Raw genomic sequence first — 25,433 nt, forward strand, 5'->3', positions numbered from 1 at the left:
AGGGTAGGGCAAGAAAGTTACTAGTAAAGAAAGGGATTGTTCCAGACAAGATTGCTTTCTCTTAGTGGGGAAGAGCTGAGGTTCTCACCATGCAGATAACCTCATCTTCCTCTGGGAAATGGAAAGGGCTCCTATAGCAGATGACTTCACTGGCGCTGATGAGAAATTTCCTGACTGACCAGTTAAGACCACGTTTCTGGGGGAGGTTGAAACTATAATTAGATTAGTTATTAAGCTCTGGTTTGGGGGCTCAGTCTAAATGATGCCATTTTGAGCCTAGGTTTTTCTTTTTAATAATTCCAGGGCAGTAACTCTTTGGATTTAATACTGCTTTCTTTTGTAAGATTTGAATCCACATTTGTTTATTAAATCCACCCAGGTTTCTTAGGGAACATCAGCAGCACAATGGTCTACATTACGCTTGAGAAAGCTCAGTGGGTATCATACAGAACATTTGTCAAGTGCTAAAACTCCAAGCAGTGAACAAAGACATAGGATGAGTAAATCTCAGACTCTTAAAGATACTTTTGTTTTTACAAAACAGAGTGGTTGTGATCTAGGCAACAAGATAGTATTAAAAAGACACATTAAAAATATTCATTGAATTTAAATGTAAAGTTTTTATTTATCTTGTGTTAATTAAAAGAGATTTCTACCGATCCTTGCCACATGCCTATGAGTCTATGGCTTTTTTAGGAGACCAGCTAAGAACTAAATGTTTGAGGCCATTGATTTGAAGTCAGGAAGCCAGGAAATAAGGCGATCTCAGCATGCACTCACCATCTAATTTTGGGTCCAGGCTTGTTTCTACTATGCTAAACTTCCATTTTCTCTGATACCTAATACCAGATACTAATTCTGCTCCCTTTTATTTTTTTCTTTTATTTTTTTAAAGATTTTGATTATTTATTTGACAGACAGAGATCACAAGTAGGCAGAGAGACAGGCAGAGGGAGAGGGGGAAGCAGGCTCCCTGCTGAGCAGAGAGCCCTATGCAGGGCTCCATTCCAGGACCCTGGAATCACGACATGAGCCAAAAGCAGAGGCTTTAACCCACTGAGCCACCCAGGTGCCCCATGCTGCTCCTTTTTAAATTCTTTCTTCATGCAGTTTGTCTATGAAGTAAAAAACATTCCTGTTGATAGTAGTAACAGGAGAACACTATTCACTATGCTGTAACTTGATTAGTTTTGTTGACCATAGTTCTTATTTCAAAGGGCATTGGACTATGTCTTATTGTCAACCAAATATATATACATATATTACATTTTTTCTGGGTATACTTCTTTTTTAATTTTTAATTTTTTATTAACATATAATGTGTTATCAGCCCCAGGGGTACAGGTCTGTGAATCGCCAGGTTTACACACTTCACAGCACTCACCATAGCACATACCCTCCCCAATGTCCATAACCCAACCACCCTCTCCCTCCCCCCCTCCCCCCAGCAACCCTCAGTTTGTTTTGTGAGATTAAGTGTCTCTTACGGTTTGTCTCCCTCCCACTCCCATCTTGTTTCATTTATTCCCTTCCTACCCCCTAAACCCTCCACGTTGCCTCTCAACTTCCTCATATCAGGGAGATCATATGATAATTGTCTTTCTCTGATTGACTTATTTTGCTAAACATAATACCCATCCACATCGTTGCAAATGGCAAGAGTTCATTTTTTTGATGGCTGCATAGTATTCCATTGTGTATATATACCACTTCTTCTTTATCCATTCATCTGTTGATGGACATCTAGGTTCTTTCCATAGTTTGGCTATTATGGACATTGCTGCTATAAACATTCAGGTGCACGTGCCCCTTCAGATCACTACATTTATATCTTTAGGGTAAATACCCAGTGGTGTGATTGCTGGGTCATAGGGTAGCTCTATTTTCAACTTTTAGAGAAAGCTTCATGCTGTTTTCCAGAGTGGTTGCACCAGCTTGCATTCCCACCAACAGTGCAGGAGGGTTCCCCTTTCTCCACATCCTCACCAGCATCTGCCCATTTCCTGACCCGTTAATTTTAGCCATTCTGACTGGTGTGAGGTGGTATCTCATTGTGGTTTTTATTTGTATTTCCCTGATGCCGAGTGATGTGGAGCATTTTTTCATGTGTCTGTTGACCATCTGGATGTCTTCTTTGCAGAAATGTCTGTTCATGTCCTCTGCCCATTCCTTGACTGGATTATTTGTTCTTTGGGTGTTGAGTTTGCTAAGCTCTTTATAGATTTTGGATACTAGCCCTTTATCTGATATGTCGTTTGCAAATATCTTCTCCCATTCTGTCAGTTGTCTTTTGGTTTTGTTAACTGTTTCCTTTACTGTGCAAAAGCTTTTGATCTTGATGAAGTCCCAGTAGTTCATTTTTGCCCTTGCTTCCCTTGCCTTTGGTGATGTTTCTAGGAAGAAGAAGTTGCTGCAGCTGAGGTCGAAGAGGTTGCTGCCTCTGTTCTCCTCAAGGATTTTGATGGATTCCTGTCTCACATTGAGGTCTGTCATCCATTTTGAGTCTATTTTTGTGTGTGGTATAAGGAAATGGTCCAGTTTAATTCTTCTGCATGTGGCTGTCCAATTTTCCCAGCACTGTTTGTTGAAGAGACTGTCTTTCTTCCATTGGATATTGTTTCCTGGTTTGTCGAAGATGAGTTGACCATAGAGTTGAGGGTCTATTTCTGGGCTCTCTATTCTGTTCCATTGATCTACGTGTCTGTTTTTGTGCCAGTACCATACTGTATTGAAGATTACAGCTTTGTAATAGAGCTTGAAGTCTGGAATTGTGATGCACCCAATTTTGGCTTTCTTTTTCAACATTCCTCTGGCTATCTGGGGTCTTTTCTGGTTCCATATATATTTAGGATTATTTATTACATTTTTTGAAAAAAATTTTGTTAGGGATTGCATTAAATGTGTAGGTTGCTTTAGGTAGCATAGACGTTTTCACAATATTTGTTCTTCTAATCCATGAGCATGGAACATTTTTCCATTTCTTTGTGTCTTCCTCAATTTCTTTCATGACTACTTTATAGTTTTCTGAGTACAGATTCTTTGTCTCTTTGGTTAGGTTTATTCCTAGGTATCTTATGGTTTTGGGTGCAATTGTAAAAGGGATTGACTTCTTAATTTCTCTGTCTTGTGTCTTGTTGTTGGTGCATAGAAATGCAACTGATTTCTGTGCATTGATTTGATATCCTGACAATTTACTGAATTCCTGTATGAGTTCTAGCAGATTTGTGTGGAGTCTTTTGGGTTTTCCACATAAGGTATCATATCATCTGCAAAGAGTGATAGTTTGACTTCTTCTTTGCTGATTTGGGTGCCTTTTTTTTTTCATTTATTAATTTTTTAAGTTTATTTATTCAAGTCGTTTCTACACCCAATGTAGGGCTTGAGCTCATGACACCAAGGTCAAGATCACATGCTTCACCAACTGAGCCAGGTAGGTGCCCCACTTAGGGCAAGACTTTTTTTTTTTTTTTAATGTTTTATTTCTTTTCAGTGTAACAGTATTTATTGTTTTTTTTTTTTTAATTTTTTATTTATTTTCAGCGTAACAGTATTCATTGTTTTTTCACCACACCCAGTGCTCCATGCAATCTGTGCCCCCCCTAATACCCACCACCTGGTTCCCCCACCCTCCCAGCCCGCCCCTTCAAAACCCTCAGGTTGTTTTTCAGAGTCCACAGTCTCTCATGGTTCACCTCCCCTTCCAATTTCCCTCAACTCCCTTCTCCTCTCCATCTACCCTTGTCCTCTATATTATTTGTTATGCTCCACCAATAAGTGAAACCATATGATACTTGACTTTCTCTGTTTGACTTATTTCACTCAGCATAATCTCTTCCAGTCCTGTCCATGTTGCTACAAAAGTTGGGTATTCGTCCTTTCTGATGGAGGCATAATACTCCATAGTGTATATGGACCACATCTTCCTTATCCATTCGTCCGTTGAAGGGCATCTTGGTTCTTTCCACAGTTTGGCGACCGTGGCCATTGCTGCTATAAACATTGGGGTACAGATGGCCCTTCTTTTCACTACATCTGTATCTTTGGGGTAAATACCCAGCAGTGCAATTGCAGGGTCATAGGGAAGATCTATTTTTAATTTCCTGAGGAATCTCCACACTGTTCTCTTTATTGTTTTTTTCACCACACCCAGTGTTCCATACAATCGGTGCCCTCCCTAGTACCCACCACCTGGTTCCCCCAACCTCCCAATCCTCGCCCCTTCAAAACCCTCAGGTTGTTTTTCAGAGTCCATAGTCTCTCATGGTTCACCTCCCCTTCCAATTTCCCTCAACTCCCTTCTCCTCTCCATCTACCCTGTCCTCCATATTGTTTGTTATGCTCCACAAATAAGTGAAACCATATGATATTTGACTCTCTCTGCTTGACTTATTTCACTCAGCATAATCTCTTCCAGTCCTGTCCATGTTGCTACAAAAGTTGGGTATTCATCCTTTCTGATGGAGGCATAATACTCCATAGTGTATATGGACCACATCTTCCTTATCCATTTGTCCATTGAAGGGCATCTTTGTTCTTTCCACAGTTTGATGACCATGGCCATTGCTGCTATAAACATTGGGGTACAGATGGCCCTTCTTTTCACTACATCTGTATCGTTGGGGTAAATACCCAGTAGTGCAATTGCAGTCATAGGGAAGCTCTATTTTTAATTTCTTGAGGAATCTCCACACTGTTCTCCAAAGTGGCTGCACCAACTTGCATTCCCACCAACAGTGAAAGAGGGTTCCCCTTTCTCCACATCCTCTCCAACACACGTTGTTTCCTGTCTTGCTAATTTTGGCCATTCTAACTGGTATAAGTTGGTATCTCAATGTGGTTTTAATTTGAATCTCCCTGATGGCTAGTGATGATGAACATTTTTCATGTGTTTTGATAGCCATTTAATTTCTTTTTGTTGTCTGATTGCTGAGGCTAGGACTTCTAGTACTGTGTTGAATAGCAGTGGTGATAATGGACATCCCTGCTGTGTTCCTGAACTTAGTGGAAAAGCTCTCAGTTTTTCTCCATTGAGAATGATATTCACTGTGGGTTTTTCATAGATGGCTTTAATAATATTTGGGTATGTACCCCCTTTCCCTACATTTTGAAGAGTTTTGATCAAGAAAGGATGCTCTACCTTGTCAAATGTTTTTTCAGCATCTATTGAGAGTATCATATGTTTCTTGTTCTTTCTTTTATTAATGTATTGTATCACATTGATTGATTTGCAGATGTTGAACCAAACTTGCAGCCCTGGAATAAATCTCACTTGGTCATGGTGAATAATCATTTTAATGTACTGTTGGATCCTATTGGCTAGTATTTTGATGAGAATTCTTGCATCTGTGTTCAGCAAGGATACTGGTCTGTAATTCTCTTTTTTGATGGGTCTTTGTCTTGTGTTGTGATCAGGGTGATTCTGGCCTCATAAAATGAGTTTGGATGTTTTCCTTCCATTTCTATTTTTTGGAACAATTTCAGGAGAATTGGTATTAATTCTTCTTTAAATGTTTGGTAGAATTTCCCTGGGAAACCTGTGTGGCTCGGGGCTCTTGTTTGTTGGGAGATTTTGGATGACTGCTTCAATCTCCTTTCTGGTTATGGGTCTGTTCAGGTTTTCTCTTTCTTCCTGGCTCAGTGTTGGTACTTTATATGTTTCTAGAAATGCATCCATTTCTTCCAGATTGTCAAATTTGCTAGCATATAGTTATCATAATATGTTCTAATTGCTTGTCTTTCTTTGGTGTTGGTTGTGATTTCTCCTCTTTCATTCATGATTTTATTTATTTGGATCCTCTCTCTTTTCTTTTTGATAAGTCTGGCCAGGGGTTTATCAATCTTATTAATTCTTTCGAAGAACCAGCTCCTACTTTTGTTGATTTGTTCTAATGTTTTTTGGTTTCTAATTCATTGATTTCTGCTCTGATCTTTATTATTTCTCTTCTCCTGCTGGGTTTAGGCTTTCTTTGCTGTTCTTTCTCCAACTCCTTCAGGTATAGGGTTAGGTTGTGTATTTGAGACCTTTCTTGTTTCTTGAGAAAGTCTTGGATTGCTATACACTTTCCTCTTAGGACTGCCTTTGCTGTGTCCCACAGATTTTGAACAATTGTGTATTCCTTATTATTTGTTTCCATGACTTTTTTCAGTTCTTCTTTAATTTCCTTGTTGACCCATTCATTCTTTAGTAGGATGCTCTTTATCCTCCATGTATTTGAGTTCTTTCCAACTTTCCTCTTGTGATTGAGTTCTAGCTTCAGAGCATTGTGGTCTGAAAATATGCAGGGAGTGATCCCAGTCTTTTGGTACCAGTTGAGACCTGATTTGTGACCCAGGATGTGATCTATTCTGGAGAATGTTCCACGTGCACTAGAGAAGAATGTGTATTCTGTTGCTTTGGGATGGAATGTTCTGAATATATCTGTGATGTCCATCTGGTCCAATGTATCATTTAATGTCTTTATTTCCTTGTTCATCTTTTGCTTGGATGATCTGTCCCTTTTGGGGGGGGGTGTTAAAGTCCCCTACTGTTATTGTATTATTGTTGATGTGTTTATAACTGGCTCCTCCCATGTTAGGGGCATAGATATTTAACATTGTTAGATCTTCCTGTTGGACAAACTCTATAAGTATAATATAGTGTCCTTCCTCATCTCTTATTATAGTCTTTGGCTTAAAATCTAATTTATCTGATATAAGGATTGCCAGTCCAGTTTTCTTCTTTTTTTTTTTTTTTTTATTTTTTGACAGAGATCACAAGTAGGTGGAGAGGCAGACAGAGAGGGAGGGGGAAGCAGACTCTCCACTGAGCAGAGAGCCCGATGTGGGGCTCGATCCCAGGACCCTGAGACCATGACCTGAGCCGAAGGCAGAGGCTTAACCCACTGAGCCACCCAGGTGCCCCCAGCCCAATTTTCTATGGATGTCCATTAGCATGGTAAATTGTTTTCCACCCCCTCACTTTAAATCTGGAGTGTCTTTGGGTCTGAAATTAGTTTCTTGTAGACAGCATATTGATGAGTTTTATTTTTTTTTTTTATCCATTATGATACTGTTTGTCCTTTGATTGGGGAATTTAGCCCATTTACATTCAGGGTAACTATTGAAAGATATGAATTTAGTGCCATTGTTAATGCCTGTAAGTTGACTGTTACTGTATATTGTCTCTGTTCCTTTCTGGTCTATTACTTTTAGGCTCTCTCTTTGCTTAGAGGACCCCTTTCAATATTTCCTGTAGAGCTGGTTTGCTATTTACAAATTCTTTTAGTTTTTGTTTGTCCTGGAAGCTTTTCATCTCTCCTTCTATTTTCAATGATAACCTAGCTGGATATAGTATTCTTGGCTGCTTGTTTTTCTTTTTGAGTGCTCTGAATATATCATGCCAGTTCTTTTTGACCTGCCAGGTCTCTGTGGATTAGTCTGCTGCCAACCTAATATTTTTAACATTGTATGTTACAAACTTCTTGTCCTGGGCTGCTTTCAGGATTTTCTCTTTTTTCACTAAGACTTGTAAGTTTTACTCTTAGATGATGGATGAGGACCTATTTTTATTGATTTTGAGGGGGGTTCTCTGCACCTCCTGGAGTTTGATGTTTGTTCCCTTTCCCATATTGGGGAAATTCTCTACAATAATTTGCTCTAATATACCTTCTTCCCCCCTCTCTCTTTCTTCTTCTTCTGGAATCCCAATTATTCTAATATTGTTTTGTCTTATGGTATCACTTATCTCTAGAATTCTCCCCTCATGGTCCAGTAGCCTCCATTTTTTATTGCACCTCATTAATAGCTTTTTTATTTCAGCTTGGTTAGATTTTAGTTCTTTTTTTTTTTTTTTCTCCAGAAAGGGCTTTTATTTATCCAGACAGGATTTCTCTAATATCTTCGATGCCTTTTTCAAGCCCAGTTAGCACCTTGAGAATTGTTATTCTGAACTCTAGATCTGACATATTACCAATGTCCATATTGATTAGGTCCCTAGCCTTTGGTCCTGCCTCTTGTTCTTTTTTTGTGTGGTGATTTTTTCCACCTTGTCATTTTATCCAGATAAGAATATATGAAGGAAAGAATAAAATACTAAAAGGGTGGCCAAATCCCCAGAAAAATGTGTGCTAACCAAATCATAAGAGACCCCAAATCAGGGGCAGAAGAAATGGTTTAAAAAGAAGTTTAAATTTTTTTTAATTAAAAAAAATACATATATATATGTATATATATATACACACACAGAATTTTTTAATTAAAAAAATACATACACACACACACACACACACACACACATGTTAGACTGGATCAATAGAACAGAGCCACCCACTTAATTTTGGGTGTGCTTTGGTCTCTTAGAAGAAACTACCTTCCAAAATTTTAAAGAAAGAAAAATGTATATATATATATACACACAAAAATAAGGGTAAACAGGATGAAGGGATGAAATATGACTGTAAAGATGAAAATTTAAAAAAAAAATTCTAAAAAAGGAGTTGATAAGGTAAGTTGGTTGGAAAAAGAAAGAAAACAAAAGTGGAGAGAATTTTTCAGGCTGGAGACTAGAACAAAGCCCTGTGCTAGATTTAGGGTATATTTTGACCTATTAGAAGAAATTGTATCCCAAAAATTTTTTGAAGAAAAAACTCTATATGTATTCAAAAATAAATCTAGGTGTGATTAAGGATAAAATATGACTATAATAATGAAGGTTTAAAAAGATTTTTTTAGAAAGGTATTATTAAGATAAACTAGTTAAAAATGTTAAAGGAGGAAAAAGGAAAAGTTAAATTAGAATAAGAAAAAAAATTTAATTTAATTAACTTTGCAAGACTAAAGAATAATGGGGAGAAAACCATGAACTCCATGCTTTGCTTTCCCCTCCTCTGGAATTCTGCTCTTCTTGATCAGTGAGCTTGTTCTTGGCTGGATTTTCTTGCTGATATCCTGGGGGAGGGGCCTGATTTCATGATTCTCAAATGTCTTTGCCTGAGGCAGAATTGCATTGTCCTTGCCAGGGGCCAGGCTAAATAATCTGCTTGGGTTCACTCTCAGGAGCTTTTGTTCCCTGAACACTTTCTGTAGGGCTCTGGAGAATGGGAATGAAGATGGCGGCCTCCCAATCTCCAGTCCAGAGTAGCTGAGAGCTTGGAGCCTCACTCCTCAGTGCACCCTCAGAGAAGAGCAGTCAATCCCTCCCGTCTTCCTCACCTCTGGCCATGCTCCAAGCTCACCTGGCCTATGACCTAGCATTTCTATCTCTGGCACACAGCCCCGTTTGGAGTCTCCAAACCTAGCAGATTCCTGCCTCCAGAGAAGGAAAGCAGGTTTCCCCAGATCTACCACTTATGGTGTCCCTGCTCAAAGACCCTTAAACTACAGATCACAGTTTAAGGTAGCCTCAAGCTGAGAGCTCATTCCTAGGCTCTGTCTCTGTAGTTGGCTTCCTGCTCTGATACCTGCGAGCTCTGCTACACTCAGACATCCCTGATCCTTCTGTGACCCCATGGGACCTGAGACCACACTGTCCCTGCGAGGGCTCCACCCCCACTTAGCCTCTAGAGCGATGTCCCTCAGTGGAGCAGACTTTTAAAAGTTCAAATTTTGTTCTCCATTGCTCTGTAGCTTGCTGGGAGCCTGACCCTCCCACTGCAGTCTTTCTTCCCATCACTTCAAATTCTCATGACTTCCTGTCTTAAATAAAGCAAAAGGGATTCTTCATACCAGACAGTATTGATTGAAGAAATGCTCAAATGCGTAATACAACCAAATACAACAATATAAATGAGATAATTGCATCCAAGAATTACATATGAAAGATCTCAGCTCTGGGAAGAAAGGATGGTCATCCAAATTGATTTCTGTTTATTAATAATAATTGTAAATTAATAATCATGAGAACTATTAAATACTGAATACTTCTCACTACACACGGTATTAAGAATTTTGTAAACCTATATATTTTTTAAAATATTTGTTTATTTATTTGCTAGAGAGAGCAGGAGGAAGAGCAGAAGGAGAGGGAGAAGCAGATCCTGCACTGATTGCAGATCCCTACATGGGGCTCGATCCCACAACCTTGAGAACATGACCTGAGCTGAAGTCGAGTTGGACTCTTAACTGACTCGGCCTCTCATGTGCCCAAGTACTTTGTAGAACTATCTTAACTAGCTCTTAGTGAACTTTTATGAAATACGAGTATCTCAATTTTAGATGAGAATATAAAACAGAGCCAAAGTAACATGCTCAAAAATCATGATTAGAAAGTGACACATTCAAAATTTGTTTGAATTCTATGTCATTCCAAGATGTAGCATTTTCTCTACTGTTTCAAATAAACTTCTTGCTCTTAGAGAATCAATAAAATGATTTCTTGAAGGCGTAGAATTTTGAACTCAGTATTTCAATGTATCCTTTGTGTTTTTATGTCATTCTTATTAGAAGCATAATAAACTATCCTTAAGAAAGTATTATTTTAAAAAAGTTTATGGTGAAGACCAACTATATCAGTGCAATATTCTTTTTTTTTTTTTTAAAAAGGGGAGGCATTTGCTTTGAGACTGTTGAGGGAGAGGAAAACTTTCTTACTTCTTTGGCTTGTTTGGTATAAATCGATTTTATAAATATGTTTTTTTTTTTTTTTGTAATATGTTATAAGGAACTAGATTTATCCTCTGCCCTGAAATTAAAAAAAAAAAAAAACTAATACAGGAAAACTGCAGATACTAAGACAAGTATTAGATAACAAATAGTGATTTCTAAGAAATAGGAAATAAGTGTAGTTAGCACTAACACTGCCTCAAATTTAGTATGTGAAGAGTGTTCTAATCATAGAGCAAGGAAAAGGAACACACATAGAATCCAGAGGTTTCCCTTAGTCAATGGAGTAGAGAGTGTGAGAGGCCAAAGCAGACAGAGCTCATAGGACAAGGTGCCAGAGATGAGAGAGTTGTGCTGAGAGATAAGTCTAGAGAGTAGAAATCTTAGAAAGTCTCTCAATTTTGCAGATGAGTTGTGATCAACATATGCATTTGAATACCTAACCCTGAGGAAATAATACCCAAAAGGATTGAAGGGAAAGATCTCCTAAGCCCAGGTATGGTGCTCATGCCCACCAGCAAGAACAGAAAATCTTGTATTATACAAAGCATTGAGTAAAGTACTGAGAAGGCTTTTTTCTCCAAACTAGTCTGAGAATAAATGTTACTCTGGTTTTGTTTTTGTTTTGCATTTTAAAAGCAAGACCTGAAAGGTTGGAACTGCTGCCAAATAATAGTATTTCAGAATGAAGTTCAGGAATACTTGCAGAAACAGGAGATATCCAGGATCCAAGATATTAAGATTAATAATCTATAACCTCTAATTTGAAAAATAAGACTTGCAAGGGAGAGGAAAATAGGACCCAAATATCAAGAAAAATCAATCAATTGAAACTGATACAGAAAGTATATAGATAATAGCATTTGTAGACTTTAAAACCTTTGAATAAATTAAGTAAATATGTTAAAGATATCTTTAAAATATAAAAATTGAACCACTAGAGATGAAAACTACAATATCTTTGATGGAGGAACAGAAAATTAGATACCACATACAAAAATACTAAAAAAAAAAAATACTAGAGGACTTGGAAATAGTAATAGAAACCTTTAAAATGAAATATGGAGAAAAATAGACTTAAAAATTAAGATTTAAAGTATAATTTCCAGTGATGTAATGTTAATATAATGAAAATTCTCAAAGGAAAAAGGGGAGAGAAAACATTTTGAAGTAACAGTGGCAGAAAGTTTTCCATATTTTGTGAAAGCTATAAAGCCAAAGATCCAAACGGCTCAGTGAACCCTATCCAAAAGAAATAAGAATAAAAATGCTAAGATAGGAAAATTGCTTAAATCTAGTAATAAGAGAAGTCTTAAGACAAAAATAGCACAGAATGTATAGAGCAACAAAGATAATGGCAGATTTCTCATCTAAAACAATGTGAGCTCAAAGATAGTAGAGCAACATCTTTAAAGAACTGAAAGAGAAATTATCTTCCTAGAGTCCTCTGTGCACTATGAACTTTTAAAATAAATGAATTCGTAAGAAGTATGCACCCTCATCATAATGGAACCAAGCTAGAAATCAATAGCAAAAATAACATAGTAAAATTTCCAAATACACAGAGAGTGAAAAAACATGTTTATAAATAATTGATGGAACAAAAAGAATTTTTCAAAGATAATAAAAAAATACATGTAAATTAATAAAAGTGAAAATTCAAATCTTTGGGATACAACTAAAGTGATATTTAGAGGAAAGGTTACTGTACTTAATTCTTATACTAGAATTAAAAAGAAATTCCCAAATCAATAATCTAGGCTCCTACCTCAAGAAACTTGGAAAAATTACAAAATTAACTGAAAGCATGTAGAAGTAATATAAGAGCAAAAATCAATTGTATTCAAGATAGAAAAAGGTAGAGACAATCAAGCCAGAAGATGTTTTTAAAGAAATCTATAAAACTGACAAATCCCTAGAAAACTAACAAGAGAGATGGAGAGATAGAGCAGAATGGAAAGAGGAAGAGGGAAAGGAGACACAAATTACCAGTATCAAGCAATATCAGGAATCAAGGAAGGCATATCATTATAGATCCTATTGACATTAAAAAGGTAAGTGAATATTACTAACATTTATATGCCCATAAATCCAATAACTTAAATGAAACAGATATATTTCTTGAAAGATAGAAACTCCAAAACACACTTAAGAATTAAATAATCTGAATAGTCATATTTGAATTAAATAAGTTTACTTTATATTTAAATTTTTTGCATAATGTAAACTTCAAACACAGATGGCTTTACTGGAGAATTCTACCAAACTTCAAAATAAATAATATTCATTCTGTAAAAACTCTTACAGAATATTAAAAATCACAAAGGAAGAAGGCAAGAGAGGAAGAAAGGAGTAAGAGAACTTCTAAACAGCCAGAAAACAATTTTTAAAATGGCAATAGTAAATCCCTACTTATCAGTAATAACTTTAAATGAATTCACTTCTCCAATAAAAAGACAGAAGTTGGCTAAATGGTTTAAAAATAATCAGACCCAACTGTATGCTGATTTTAAGAGACTCACTAAAGCCTTAAGGGTCATAAGTGAAGGGATAAAAAGAGATAAACCAATAAGTGGAAATAAAAACTGCAAGAATAGCTACATTCATATTAAAGAAAAATTTGAAGTAAAAAACTGTTATAAGAAACAAAGGAAGTAACTATGTAATAATAAGGGAGTCAATTAATGAAGAGGATTTTACAACTGTATTGGAGAACCTAAGTATATGCAGCAAATATTGACATATCTGAAGGAAGAAATAAAGAGGAATACAACAATAGTAGGAGTTCTTAATATTACACTGTTAACAATGGATAGGTCATCCATACAGAAAATCAATAAAGAAACATTTGACTTGAACTATACCTTAGACCAAATGAAACTAATAGGTATATACAGAATTTTCCATCCAATAACACCTGAACACACAGTTTTCCAAAGGGCACATGAAACATTTTCCAGAAAAGCAAGACTTAATGAACTTAAGAACATTAAAATCATATCAAATACCTTTTCTGATACAATGTTAGGAAATTAGAAATCAGTAACAGGAGGAATGCTGGAATATTGATGAACAGCACACACTTGATTTTTAAGAATAAATCAAAAAATATCTTGAGACAAATGAAAATGGAAACACAATGTAAAAGTGTAGAGAAGCAACAACAACCATTCTAAGATGAAAATTTATAGTGGCAAATGCCAACATTAATTTAAAAAAAGAGAAAAAAAGAAAACCAGCTGAACTTTACACCTTAAAGATCAACTAAACCCAAAGTTAGCCTTAGAAGGAGATAACAGTGATGAGAGCAGAAATAAATAGGGACTAGGAAAAGGATAGCAGAGCTGAAGGAAACTAAGAGCTGACTTTTCACAAAGATAAAATCGGCAAACCTTTAGCTAAGGTAAGAAAAAAAAAAAGGAGAACTCGAATAAAATCAGAACGGAAATAAGAGACATGACAACTGACACCAGAAAAATAAAAAGAATAAAAAACTGCTTTTAATAATTACACACTAATATATTGGATAACCTAGAAGAAATTACTAAATTCCTGGAAATGAACAACCTACCAAGATTAAATGATGAAGAAATAGAAAATGTGAGCAGAACAATAATAATTAAAGAGATTAACTCAGTAATCAAAAATTTCCCAAGAGAGAAAAGTCTGGGACCAGATGGTTTCACAGGTGAATTTTACCAAACATTTAAAGAAGAATGTCAAACCTTCTCAGACTCTTCCAAAAACTGAAAAGGAAGAGACACTTCCAAACTCATTTTATGAGGCCAGGGTCACCCTGATACCAAAACCAGACAAGAATACTATCAGAAAAGAAAAGTAGAGGCTAATATCTCTGATGAACATATATGTAAAAATCCTTAACAAAATACTAGCAAACCAAATTCAATGACACATTAAAAGGATCAGACACAAGACTGAGTGGATTTTTCCCCAGGGTGAAAGGGTGGTTTAACATATACAAATCAATAAATGCGATATACCATGTTAACGAATGAAAAGTAAAAATCGTATTATCATCTCAGTAGGTGAGAAAAGCATTTGACAAAATTTAATATCCCTTCATAATAATAAAAAAAACTCTTAAATTAGGTATTAAAGGAATATATCTCAATATAAGTAATGTCATCTATGACAAGACCACAGTTAACATACTCAACAGTGAAAAACTGAAAGGTTTTCCTCTCCTATCAGGAACAAGGCAAGCATGCCCACTTTCACCACTTAACATTCAACATAGTACAGGAAGCAGTTATGCAAGAACAAGAATAAAATTTGGCATCCAAATCAGAAAGAAATAAAATTGTCTATATTTTTAGATTAACTAATTTGTCCACCAAATAAGTTAGCATTAATAAACAATTTGAGCAAATGTAAAGGATATAAACCAATGTACAAAAAACAGTTGTGTTTCTATACACTCACTACAAAACATCCAAAAAGAAATCAAGAAAATAATCCCATTCTCAATAGCATTGAAAATAGTAATATACTTAGTAATAAAGTTAATCAGGAAATGAGAGACCTATACAATGAATATTATAAAATATTGACAAAAGAAATTAAGACACGAATAGATATTTCATGTTCATGGATTGGAAGGATTAATATTGTTAAAAAGACCATAATTATGCAAAGCAATTGACAGATTTAGTTTAACCCTCATCAAAATTCCAAAAACATTTTTAACAAAAATAGAAAAAAAATCCTATAATTTGTGTGGGACCACATATAGCCAAATAGCTTTGAGCAAGAATAACAAAGGTGGAAACATCACACTTCTTGGTTTCAAACTACATTGCAAAGCTATAGCAATAAAACAGTATTGTACTAGCATAGAAACAAACACAGGGACCAACGGAACAGAACAGAGAGCCCACAAAAATCCATGCATATACTACCATACCATTCAACAAAGGTGCCAAGAATACACAGTGGGGAAAGGAGAGTCTCTTCAAAAGCAGTGTTGAGAAATTTGGATATCCACATACAAAAGAATGGACTTGGACCCTTACCTTACACCATACACAAAATTCAACTGAAAATGTATTAATGACTTAAACATACCATCCCAAACCATAAAATTCCCACAAGAAAGTATAGAGGAAAAGCTCAGCAATTATTTTTTGGATATGACAGAAAAGACAGTTTCTGTTAATTTCTCTTGTGAACTTACCTACTTTCTTGTTGCTTTGCCTGCTTGGTTTTGTCTTTTTTTTTTTTTTTTTTTTAAACTAGAAATTTTGAACATGATCATGTGGTGACTCTGGAATGGACATTGCCCTCTCCTGGGGGTTTGTTTTCATTGTTGGCTGTGTGTTGTAGTTGTTTAGTTAGTTACTTCCTGAGCTACTTTTACAAAGTCTGTAGTTTGTCTGTAGTCTGTGGGAATTTGAAGTCCCTATTTCTTTAGTTTGTGATCCAAAATAAGAAAGGGAGGAAGAAAGGAAGGAGGGGGACAAGAAAAGGGAAGGGGAAGGGGAGCTCATCTGGTCTTTACAGATTGGCTGTTTCCAGGCATGTCTGTAATTCATCACCAGACTACTCACAGCCTTGACTTTGATTTTCTTCTCTTGCTGAACCTTGAATCAGCCAGAGGTGAAAGCTTGAGGTTTTTCCTTAGGTCTTCTCTGAACGTGCACCCTGCCCTTAAAATTCATTTGTCTTCTAAATTCCTCCATATGTGCACACACTTCTTTATACTTTCCAAAGAATCTCCAGCTTTCCTTCACAGACTTTCAATGCGTCTATTGTTTGCCTCCCTTTGATTCTCCTGTCTCGAGCAACAGCAGGTTGTTGGTGTACCTTGCACTATTTTCACAGAATGCCCTCTGCATAGCCACAGCTCTGCCTGAAGGAGTTTGATTTTGTTTTAAATTCCAGTTAGTTAACATAAAATATTTATAGTAGTTTCAGAGGTACAATATAGTGATCCATCACTTCCATGTATCACCCAGTGCTCATCACAGGTGCTTTCCATAATCCTCATCACCCATCCCTTTAGTCACCTCCCCTAGCTAGAGAGTATAGTACTAAATGAAGCAAATCAGAGAGAGAATTGTGTCTCAATCAAAACAAAAAGGGGGTGCCTGGGTGGCTCAGTGGGTTAAAGCCTCTGCCTTCGGCTCAGGTCATGGTCCCAGGGTCCTGGGATGGAGCCCTGCATAGGGCTCTCTGCTCAGCAGGGAGCCTGCTTCCTTCTCTCTCTCTGCCTGCCTCTCTGCTTACTTGTGATCTCTGTCTGTCAAATAAATAATAAAATCTTTAAAACACACACACACACACAAAACACACAAAAAGGCAAGGACCTCCAATCAGTTACTCAGGTAGGCTCCAGATAGGTCAAAGCAGACAAGTTTCTGCAGAATAAGAGCTGATATGCTCTCTTTCTGGACTTAGGACTGGGGTTTGATCCTGGGAGTAGAGACTACAGTTCTTGCCAGTGGTGGGGTGGGGAGGGACAAGGATGAATGAAAATGTTGTAAAGCCTTCCTATCATTTACAAGTCCATTTTTTCTTGACTCAGCATTTGAGTGGATCTGTACCTTTGACTATTGTGTAGAGTTGGGCAATTTGTTCTGTCAATTTTGACATTTTTCAGTGCTTCTATGGAGTTATGAACTTTTGGAACTACCTAATGTACCGTTTTCACAGACGTGATTCCTGTTTTCCTCTTCTTAATCTTGTATCTCCATGGCTTTCTTGCTTATTTATTAATTTTCAAGTCAGAGCTTTTTTCTGCTAATGCTCTTTGGTTATCCATATTTAAAAGTGGAATAATAAAAAGGTTATTGGAAACACTGTGCCTATGGGTAGGGATTATCATGTGCAGGTTTTAGATTAAAGCATTATCTATTTGTATCATTATATTAGGGACTTCCTGATGTATGTTTAGTTTATTCATCTTTACCTGGTCTGTTCAAAAGAGGAAACTTTTCTGGTCATCTGAGAGGGTAGACTTGGTTACTGTCATTTTGAGGGACATGTAAAATCAAGGTGTTGAGGGGTTTCCACATTCAGTAAACAAATGGTTACTGAATCGTCTTACGCCCAAATGCACATGGGGCCTCCCATTACAGAGCCCTCTCTGTGTCTTTGGTGAGGGAATGGATACTTCCGTTACCTAGTTTAGAAGAATCATTAGTCAATCCTCCAGATATGAGTCTGATATTTACCTTCATTTTCAGAAGTACTATCATTTGAAAGTTCCTCACTGCTGGTTAAAAATTCACATTTGTTGTGTCTGCTTTCAAATACTACCGTTCATTTGCTTTCCCTCTTAAAGTTTTCCTGTGGTGTTTTTGTTTGTTTGTTTTTTCTTGTGGACTTATTTTTTTATGTTAATTATTTTAGTGACATTTAGGTGTGGAGAGGACTGAGCTGTGTTTTCAAACTGTCGTCTTTACTCTGAAATCTGTAGGATTTCTCCTTGACCCTATTTCTTGGATCTGAATTTAAGAACCAGTATCTAGGATTTAAGCTTTACAAATCTGAAGAGGCTTTTTAGGATAAATGGTAGAAATAAAGAAATTCTTTCAGGTACTTTGTCATATTTATCTTTTAATGCATAGTCTTGAACATCAAAAATCTTGAGCATCATCATACAAGTTTATTTTAAAATAATATTTTAATTCACTAATACTTTAAACCTTTTGTTGAATGTAATGTATTACAGAGATCAAAGATAGACCAGGCCCTAATTGTGAAAACATTTGGCTTAGCAACTAAAGGCTTCCAAGGGTGATACATAATGTCAAACAACTTGCCCATTGGAAATTTAGTTGATTGTTCCTCAATAATATTTTATTATTATATTACTAATTTTTATTATTTTATTATTATTTATTTATTTTATTATTTATATTATTATATTATTAATTCCTTTATTTTCATTCCCATGTCCTATTTCTTAGAGGCTAAATCTTCAGGTTTTCTTCTATTAATTAATCCATTATTTCATATAAAGCCATCAAGTTAATTTGCAGGAAAACAGAACACTTAAAGGCATGGAATATTTGATTGTTGACTTATATTCCATTATTATACTCTTTCATTTTTAAAATTATGAGTAGTTGTCAGCTACTTTATGGTCAAAATTGCAAGGTTATTTCACTACTGCTCTTATAGTAATATTTGAAAATTCTTTTTAAGGTGGGTATTCTTCTTATGGTTCATTCTTACAAACTGTTTTTTAAGGTTAGATTCTTGAAATAAATTTATTGAAAAGATCGCTGAAATGGAAAATTGGAGTGACTCATTCAAGCAAAGTGTAATTGAATGTTTGAGTCATTACTCTTGATGACAAATATAAAAACTAATGAAAGTCAATGGTGTTAAAATCAACAAAGTAAAACATCAAACACAGTAGGGAAGACCAAGATCAAAGGAATACATAGGTTGTGAAAGTGTTGTAAATCCATGACTACCACAATCTCAAGTGTCAATGAAGCTTACATTAAAACTGTAGAGCTACATTTTTGGGTGGTATAGGAGGGATGGTTAAAAAGGTAATTATTTGTGTTCTGTAGAAAGCCAAAGATACATTATAAACTTAGTTAAGACGTCTCAGTGCCACCTCCCCAGGTTTCTGAGAAAGACTCTAATGTGTTATTTAGGACTTGACTTTTTTCTATTTGTCCAAGCTCTTCTCCAGTCCTGGTTTGACAGTTTGCTTTCCTTTTTCTTCCCATTCCTTAGACTTTATTTTTGTTTTGATTGTTTAACTTCCCAACTTGGCGTGGTGACACTGACATAGAACCTACTTTTTAGCAAAATTTTTGGCAGGCCTATAACTTGTTCCTCATCAGTCTGGTCAGGCAAATCCTAGGGCACTGGGCTTTAATCTAAGAAAACTATAACTATGAGCTTAAGAATAGAATGTAAGCTCAGAAGTCAAGGAGTCTTACAGTAGAGACTGATAAGGAAGAGTAGTTTTCTCCCCTTGCCCAGTTTTAAGTCTGAAATGGAATGCTTATAAAATGAGCTTGGGAACAATTCCAGGTCAACAGTAACGTCCGAGTGATCAAATACTGGGAGCAGGTGAAGAGATGTGTTTAGCTAGAACTCTGGCAGTGATGAATTCTCGCTCCTAGCCCTTTTAAAAAGATGTCAGTCAGGTTTCCTGAAAGGTCTATGCAGATTGATAAAAGGATCAACTAGCAGGTGGAGAGATATAAATAAAAGGAACCAGCTTTTAGGTTCTATGCTGTCTTTCATATTTCATGTTTGTTTGATTGTTCTAAAGCATATAAGAAATCAGGCCATCATTTCCTAAATGTAATAAAATAGCAAAGAGTTCTTATAATTGCCTTTAGCTATGGTAGCCAAGAGAGTATCAGCAAAAAAAGTTATATTACTTCAAACCCTCCTCATTGTCTATATCATATTTATCTCTACTGTTTTTATTTGAAAAACTTGGTCCAATCCTTACTGAAGCACAGTTAAAACTGTTGTTCTACCTTATTGTCAAGAAGCCAGTATATCAATAATAGCTTTATCTCCATGCCTCTAAACAGAACTTGAAATGCATGTGTATGTGATATAGTTAGGGAGCTGATAGCTTAGGCGCTAGAGTCAGATGTCTGAGGCTCAGTCTACATTTCCTAATAGTACTAGATCTGTCATCTTACCCAAGTTAATTTTATGCATATCTCAAATTCCAGACTTGTTAAATGAGTCTAAAGATGTTACATACTTCACAAAATACAATAAGGTGATAAAGTAAAAATGACATCATTTAAGGCTATAAACTTGAAATTTTTTTCAGTGTGATATGTCCAAATGCTCAAGCGTCACCAGGCTCTTCCTGGCATTGCTAATACAGAAAAATTAATACTATTATATGTTAATTATTTTATTGCCGTTTCCATTTCAGTATAAAATGTATAAATGAGGACTGCCTCATTAAGAGTTCACATTAAAAAGGATCCACTCCAAACTTGGTATCTAAACCAAAATCTCCTGAAGGTATACCGAAAGAGAGGGTTGTAACTTCAGTGCCTACAGAAATGCCTACTAAATTCTCTTTATTGACCCATCATACCAAGGTCCTTTTGATTCCATAGTAGACAACTTTCATCTTATTTCTGTATGTTGCTTTTTTTTTTTTTTTTTTTTTTTTTTAAGATTTTTTTATTTTATTTATTTGACAGATCACAAGTAGGCAGAGAGGCAGGCAGAGAGAGAAAGGAGGAAGCAGGCTCCCCGCTGAGCAGCAGAGCCCGACGCGGGACTCGATCCCAGGACGCCGGGATCATGACCTGAGCCGAAGGCAGCGGCTTTAACCCACTGAGCCACCCAGGCGCCCCAAAGGGAGGAAGCAGGCTCCCTGCTGCGCAGAGAGCCCAATGCGGGGCTCGATCCCAGGATGCTGGGATCATGACTTGAGCGGAAGGCAGCGGTTTTAACCCACTGAGCCACCCAGGCGCCCCTGTATGTTGCTTTAATACATTAAAAAGCTAATGCCTTTATGACTGAGTGTCTTGATATTTTTTCACTGTTTTAGTGGCATCATGGGAATTAACAATCCATTTATAGAAAATTCATAGTATTCTCTACTTGGTACTTGCATTTACACTCTAAATTATTATTTTGTAATAAGTTTTTTATGTCCTTGAAGACTTCAGTGTTGAGCCCTGAGTGAACTTACTAATGGATCAAGGCAATCTTACAGAATACCTAGTAGTTCCGTCTTATGTAAATATCATTTTTCTTAAATCTTCATATTGCCATTATATTTCAAATACTCTTTGAGCCTTAATATTCTATTGTTACAGAGTGAAACAAACCTCTTAATCTCTTATTACGCGAGTGGGAAATGAATCTTATAAAAGCTTTTCTTTTTGTGTGTAACCAGACTCTTGGTTTTGTTAGAACCAGAATAAAATGAAGTTTTCATAACCTCTTAATGTTGTTCACTTTCAGAACTATTATATGTCATTTTTCACTCAGTCTGTAGGCAATATTTCAATGCCTTATAGTAAGATAGTTATACTGAGCTGCCTGACTGGAAATTACGACAGAAACAGCATGAGCTTTCCTCTTTTCCTCTGTAAGAAGCAACTATATTTGAACATCTGGTATCATTTGCCTAAGATACATCAGAAGAAATAATATTCAACATGTAATGCTTCTATGAATGCTTCAATAGCCTATATTTTAATATATATCATAATTTATTTTAGACTTTGAACAAGTTTAGTTAGAAATGATTGCGGATTTGTATTCCAAGATAAAATTTACCAATGATATGATTGCACTCATCAGAATAAGAACAAAAATAATCATCAGGGCTATGACCTGTTTTGTGTTTGAAAATTCCTTAGGGAGAAATTTAATTAATCGCCTCTCATTGCTTTATTAGCCTTCTCTTGTTGCCATTCTTCCTTATATTCATTATCAAGGATTGGCCAGAGACCTCTGACTGTAACCTTGAACTAAGACAAAAAAGAAACAGAATCTTTATAGAAGTATTTGCATAAAGAGGAAAGTGGAGACTTAGAGTACCATCTCTACTACCTAAAGTGAGAACTAAAACCCTTGTGAGTGTCCTGGAGTGAGGGCTGAGGCCAGTATTATTAATTAGTTTTCTAGTCGTCATTGCTACCAACTTTCCTTGGCTTACAGAACCTTGATATTTTTAGAAATGCAGTGTGTTGAACCATAGGAGAGGTGTCATGGTTTGGTCTATTCAGTTCAATAGTCTCATTTTAATGTCTGTGTTCTGCAGAATCCTTTGGAGCAAGTGCTCTGAGTATCAATTACTCACTTAGATGCATGTTTTTTGTTTTGTTCATTGCAGTGCTCTGGCCTGTGTTGCTGTGTTCCCAGCAGTCTTGGTTCTCTGGTTCCGGCTGCCAATCACTGGATCACACCTCTGGTGAGTCTTCCTACATTCAGTACTTAGCGTTAATATCCTCATCTGTCCCAAGTTCTGTGACTGCGTGTACACTGTAGGTTTCACGTGTAAATTCAGCTAAGTCGTTTTAGGAATCACTGGGTTCAGATTAGAATTCCTATAGCCTTTCCTGTGATTTTGCAAGCATCTAATTCTTGTATTAAACCCTTTTCTGCTTAAAATACTTACAAAGATTTTTATTTCTGAAACTGAACATGATGGACACAGCCATACTCTTTTTGCAGGTAAGTTTGGACCTGTGACTCAGTGGTTGCAAGGGTTGTTGGATTTTTTTCATGTCTTCTGGTAAAGATTGTTTTCTGATTAAAGGTAAAGATTGTTTTCTGATTAAAGGTATAAGGGTATAATTTAAAGATTGTTTTCTGATTAAAGGTATAAGGGTATAAAAGTAAGTAGTTTGGCTGTTCTTCTTCTTCCCATCTTTCTCCTTCTCTTCTTTCCTTTGATCTCAGTGTTAGAGCAGGTGTCTTACAACCATGTAATTTCTAGATGGATGAGGACCCAAGGCTACTATATTAGGCAGAGTAGAGAAGGGTGGAAAAACCCTGGGTCCTTGATAACATCATTAGGTTACTGAAGAAGGTCTGGACTGTTTACTGAATTTATGCATTATTAGGTTTCCTGTTATGTACTAGAAGAATAATTTCTAATTGATCAGGTTGTATTACCTACTGACTTCTTCATGGCCATAGATTAAAGGTAAAGGAAATCTGAACTTCTCTAATGGGACAGATGCTGTCAGTATCCCACCCATGTTCTAAGGTTTTACTCTTCCATTGCAGTCTAGCCAAACTTGATGGGTCATACAATATCTCTGTGACTGAGTACTTTTCTTTGACTTTCAGAAGGCCTCCTTCCAACTTCTAGAGCAAGGTAAAAGTGCCAAGAAATTAATATCTCTTCAGATATCCTCAACCAGTCACTCTCAGAAATTATCATATAAATATACTAATCTCTTGGTTCCCTGGGCAGGAAAATTCCGAGTAGTTTTTACAGTTCCCAGACTTGCACAGCACACTGTATTAGCTTAATAACTGATCATTTATTGCTTGTCTCATATATAGAGGTTATACTATCTAAATTAAATAATTGCACTTGTGCTTCTATGAGAATCAAAGTTAAGGCACCTAAATTAAAATCAGATTAGATCCATTAAACCCCAATCAAATAAAAGAGTCTTTGCTGTTTTACTCAATGGTCAGTGCACAAAGCCCCGTGGAAGCCATCTGTGATTTAATTTATGACCACGGCTTTTCAAAGACTTGGGCTCTTTGATTTTGATATATTATTTCAGTTATTACTGTGTCTTGACTATTCCCATCATATAAGTCCTGATGGATACCATTACATCAGCTTTATCACTAGCTGTCATCAAGAAAATCTGTAATTAATCCACTGCTCTGACTCTACTACTGCTTCAAAAGACAACTTAATTTTAATTCATTTAGAAGACCATTTTCCCATTTGTTAAATGACTTTAACTGAAAATAGAGTTTGATTTCTCCTTAATCAAGTATCTGCTATTTCCATGAGCTCAAGCCACATGACTTTTTATATCCATGTGTGCAGGCAAGATGGGTAGATTTTTTTTTTTTTTTTTTTTTTTGGTAGAGTTAAAAAAAAAAAAGCCCCTATTGACATGAGAATACTTTGCTTCTTGGCTAAAGTGCTAGTAATTCTGTAACTGAGAGAGGTTTCCTAAGGTAACAAGCCATTGTAACTGAATTAAAATATCTTGCTACCAGGGAAGACCAAATAATGAGCTAGTGGATGCATCCCTGAGGATGTGCTCATTTAAAATATTACCACCCCTTGTCACCTACCACACGGAAATGACTCCACTGAGATTACATCTTAATGAGAAGGAGGAAGAAGAAAACCGATGAATAATTTGTTTCTTGGGTCAATTACTCTGTATGACAGAGCACACTGTGAAGATTTCAGGGCCCCAAGAAGAAGATTATAAAATGGGAGGGGGAGTATGTCAAGCAAAAGCTGATATTCATTGAGCAACTAGTATACAGGGTTACCCTGTATATTAGATTGCATGAAAAATAGAAAAAAATTTTAAAATAAGGAAGCAAAATAATAAGCTATAGTTAAACTTTGCCTTAACTCTCCATTTCCACTTCACAGCACTTAAGAATTGTGGGATAAGCGTAAAACATTTTGCTTTTACAAGAAAAGCTATTTTATTCTGACAGAAAGGCCTTAGGTAAAAAGTAAATTTAAAAATCCAATTTAGAGGGGAAAATTTTAGGAAACTGTGTTTTTTTTTGTTGTTGTTGTTGGTAGAAACTGTTACACATACAACTGAGTTCCCTTGCATGAATCTTTTATCAAAGCAAGGCCAATGAGGCTAGTTAGCTGATGACAGAGCAGTTTTTACACAAAACAATTTTATTTTGGTGAGTTTTAGTTGATGACAAACATGTTTGAATATCTACTAGGAAAATTTCCAAGAAGGTCCCCTTCTGTTAGAGGGAGAAAGGGGTAATAGGTTTTAGGAAGTAATTTTCCTGATAGAAATGATCTTTCAACTCTTAACTGATTAGTGCCAGGAATGTGTTTTATACAACTTATTGTAAGAAAAATTATAAAGAAAATAAAAGAGTTCCCCAAATTGTAAGCATATTGAGAATAAAGACCTTAATTTAATCATCTGAAGATCCTCACTGCCCATAACCATACTTTGTAGTTATTACATTGTCAATAAGTATTTATTGAATAAATGAATGCTAGTAATGTTTTGTCTTATGTTCACAAAGAATTTATAATCTAGTTGACTTATGGAGGCATACTTCTGAACTGGCCAAAACTGCTATGTTATATACACAAGCAGTGGGCTCTTTGGTTAACTACTGATAGCTGTTAGCAGTTTGAAATAAGTAAAGGTAATTCCCAGACTATAATAAAAGCA

The sequence above is a fragment of the Martes martes genome (genome assembly GCF_963455335.1).
Source record: "Martes martes genome assembly, chromosome: 5".
Taxonomy (NCBI): domain Eukaryota; kingdom Metazoa; phylum Chordata; class Mammalia; order Carnivora; family Mustelidae; genus Martes; species Martes martes.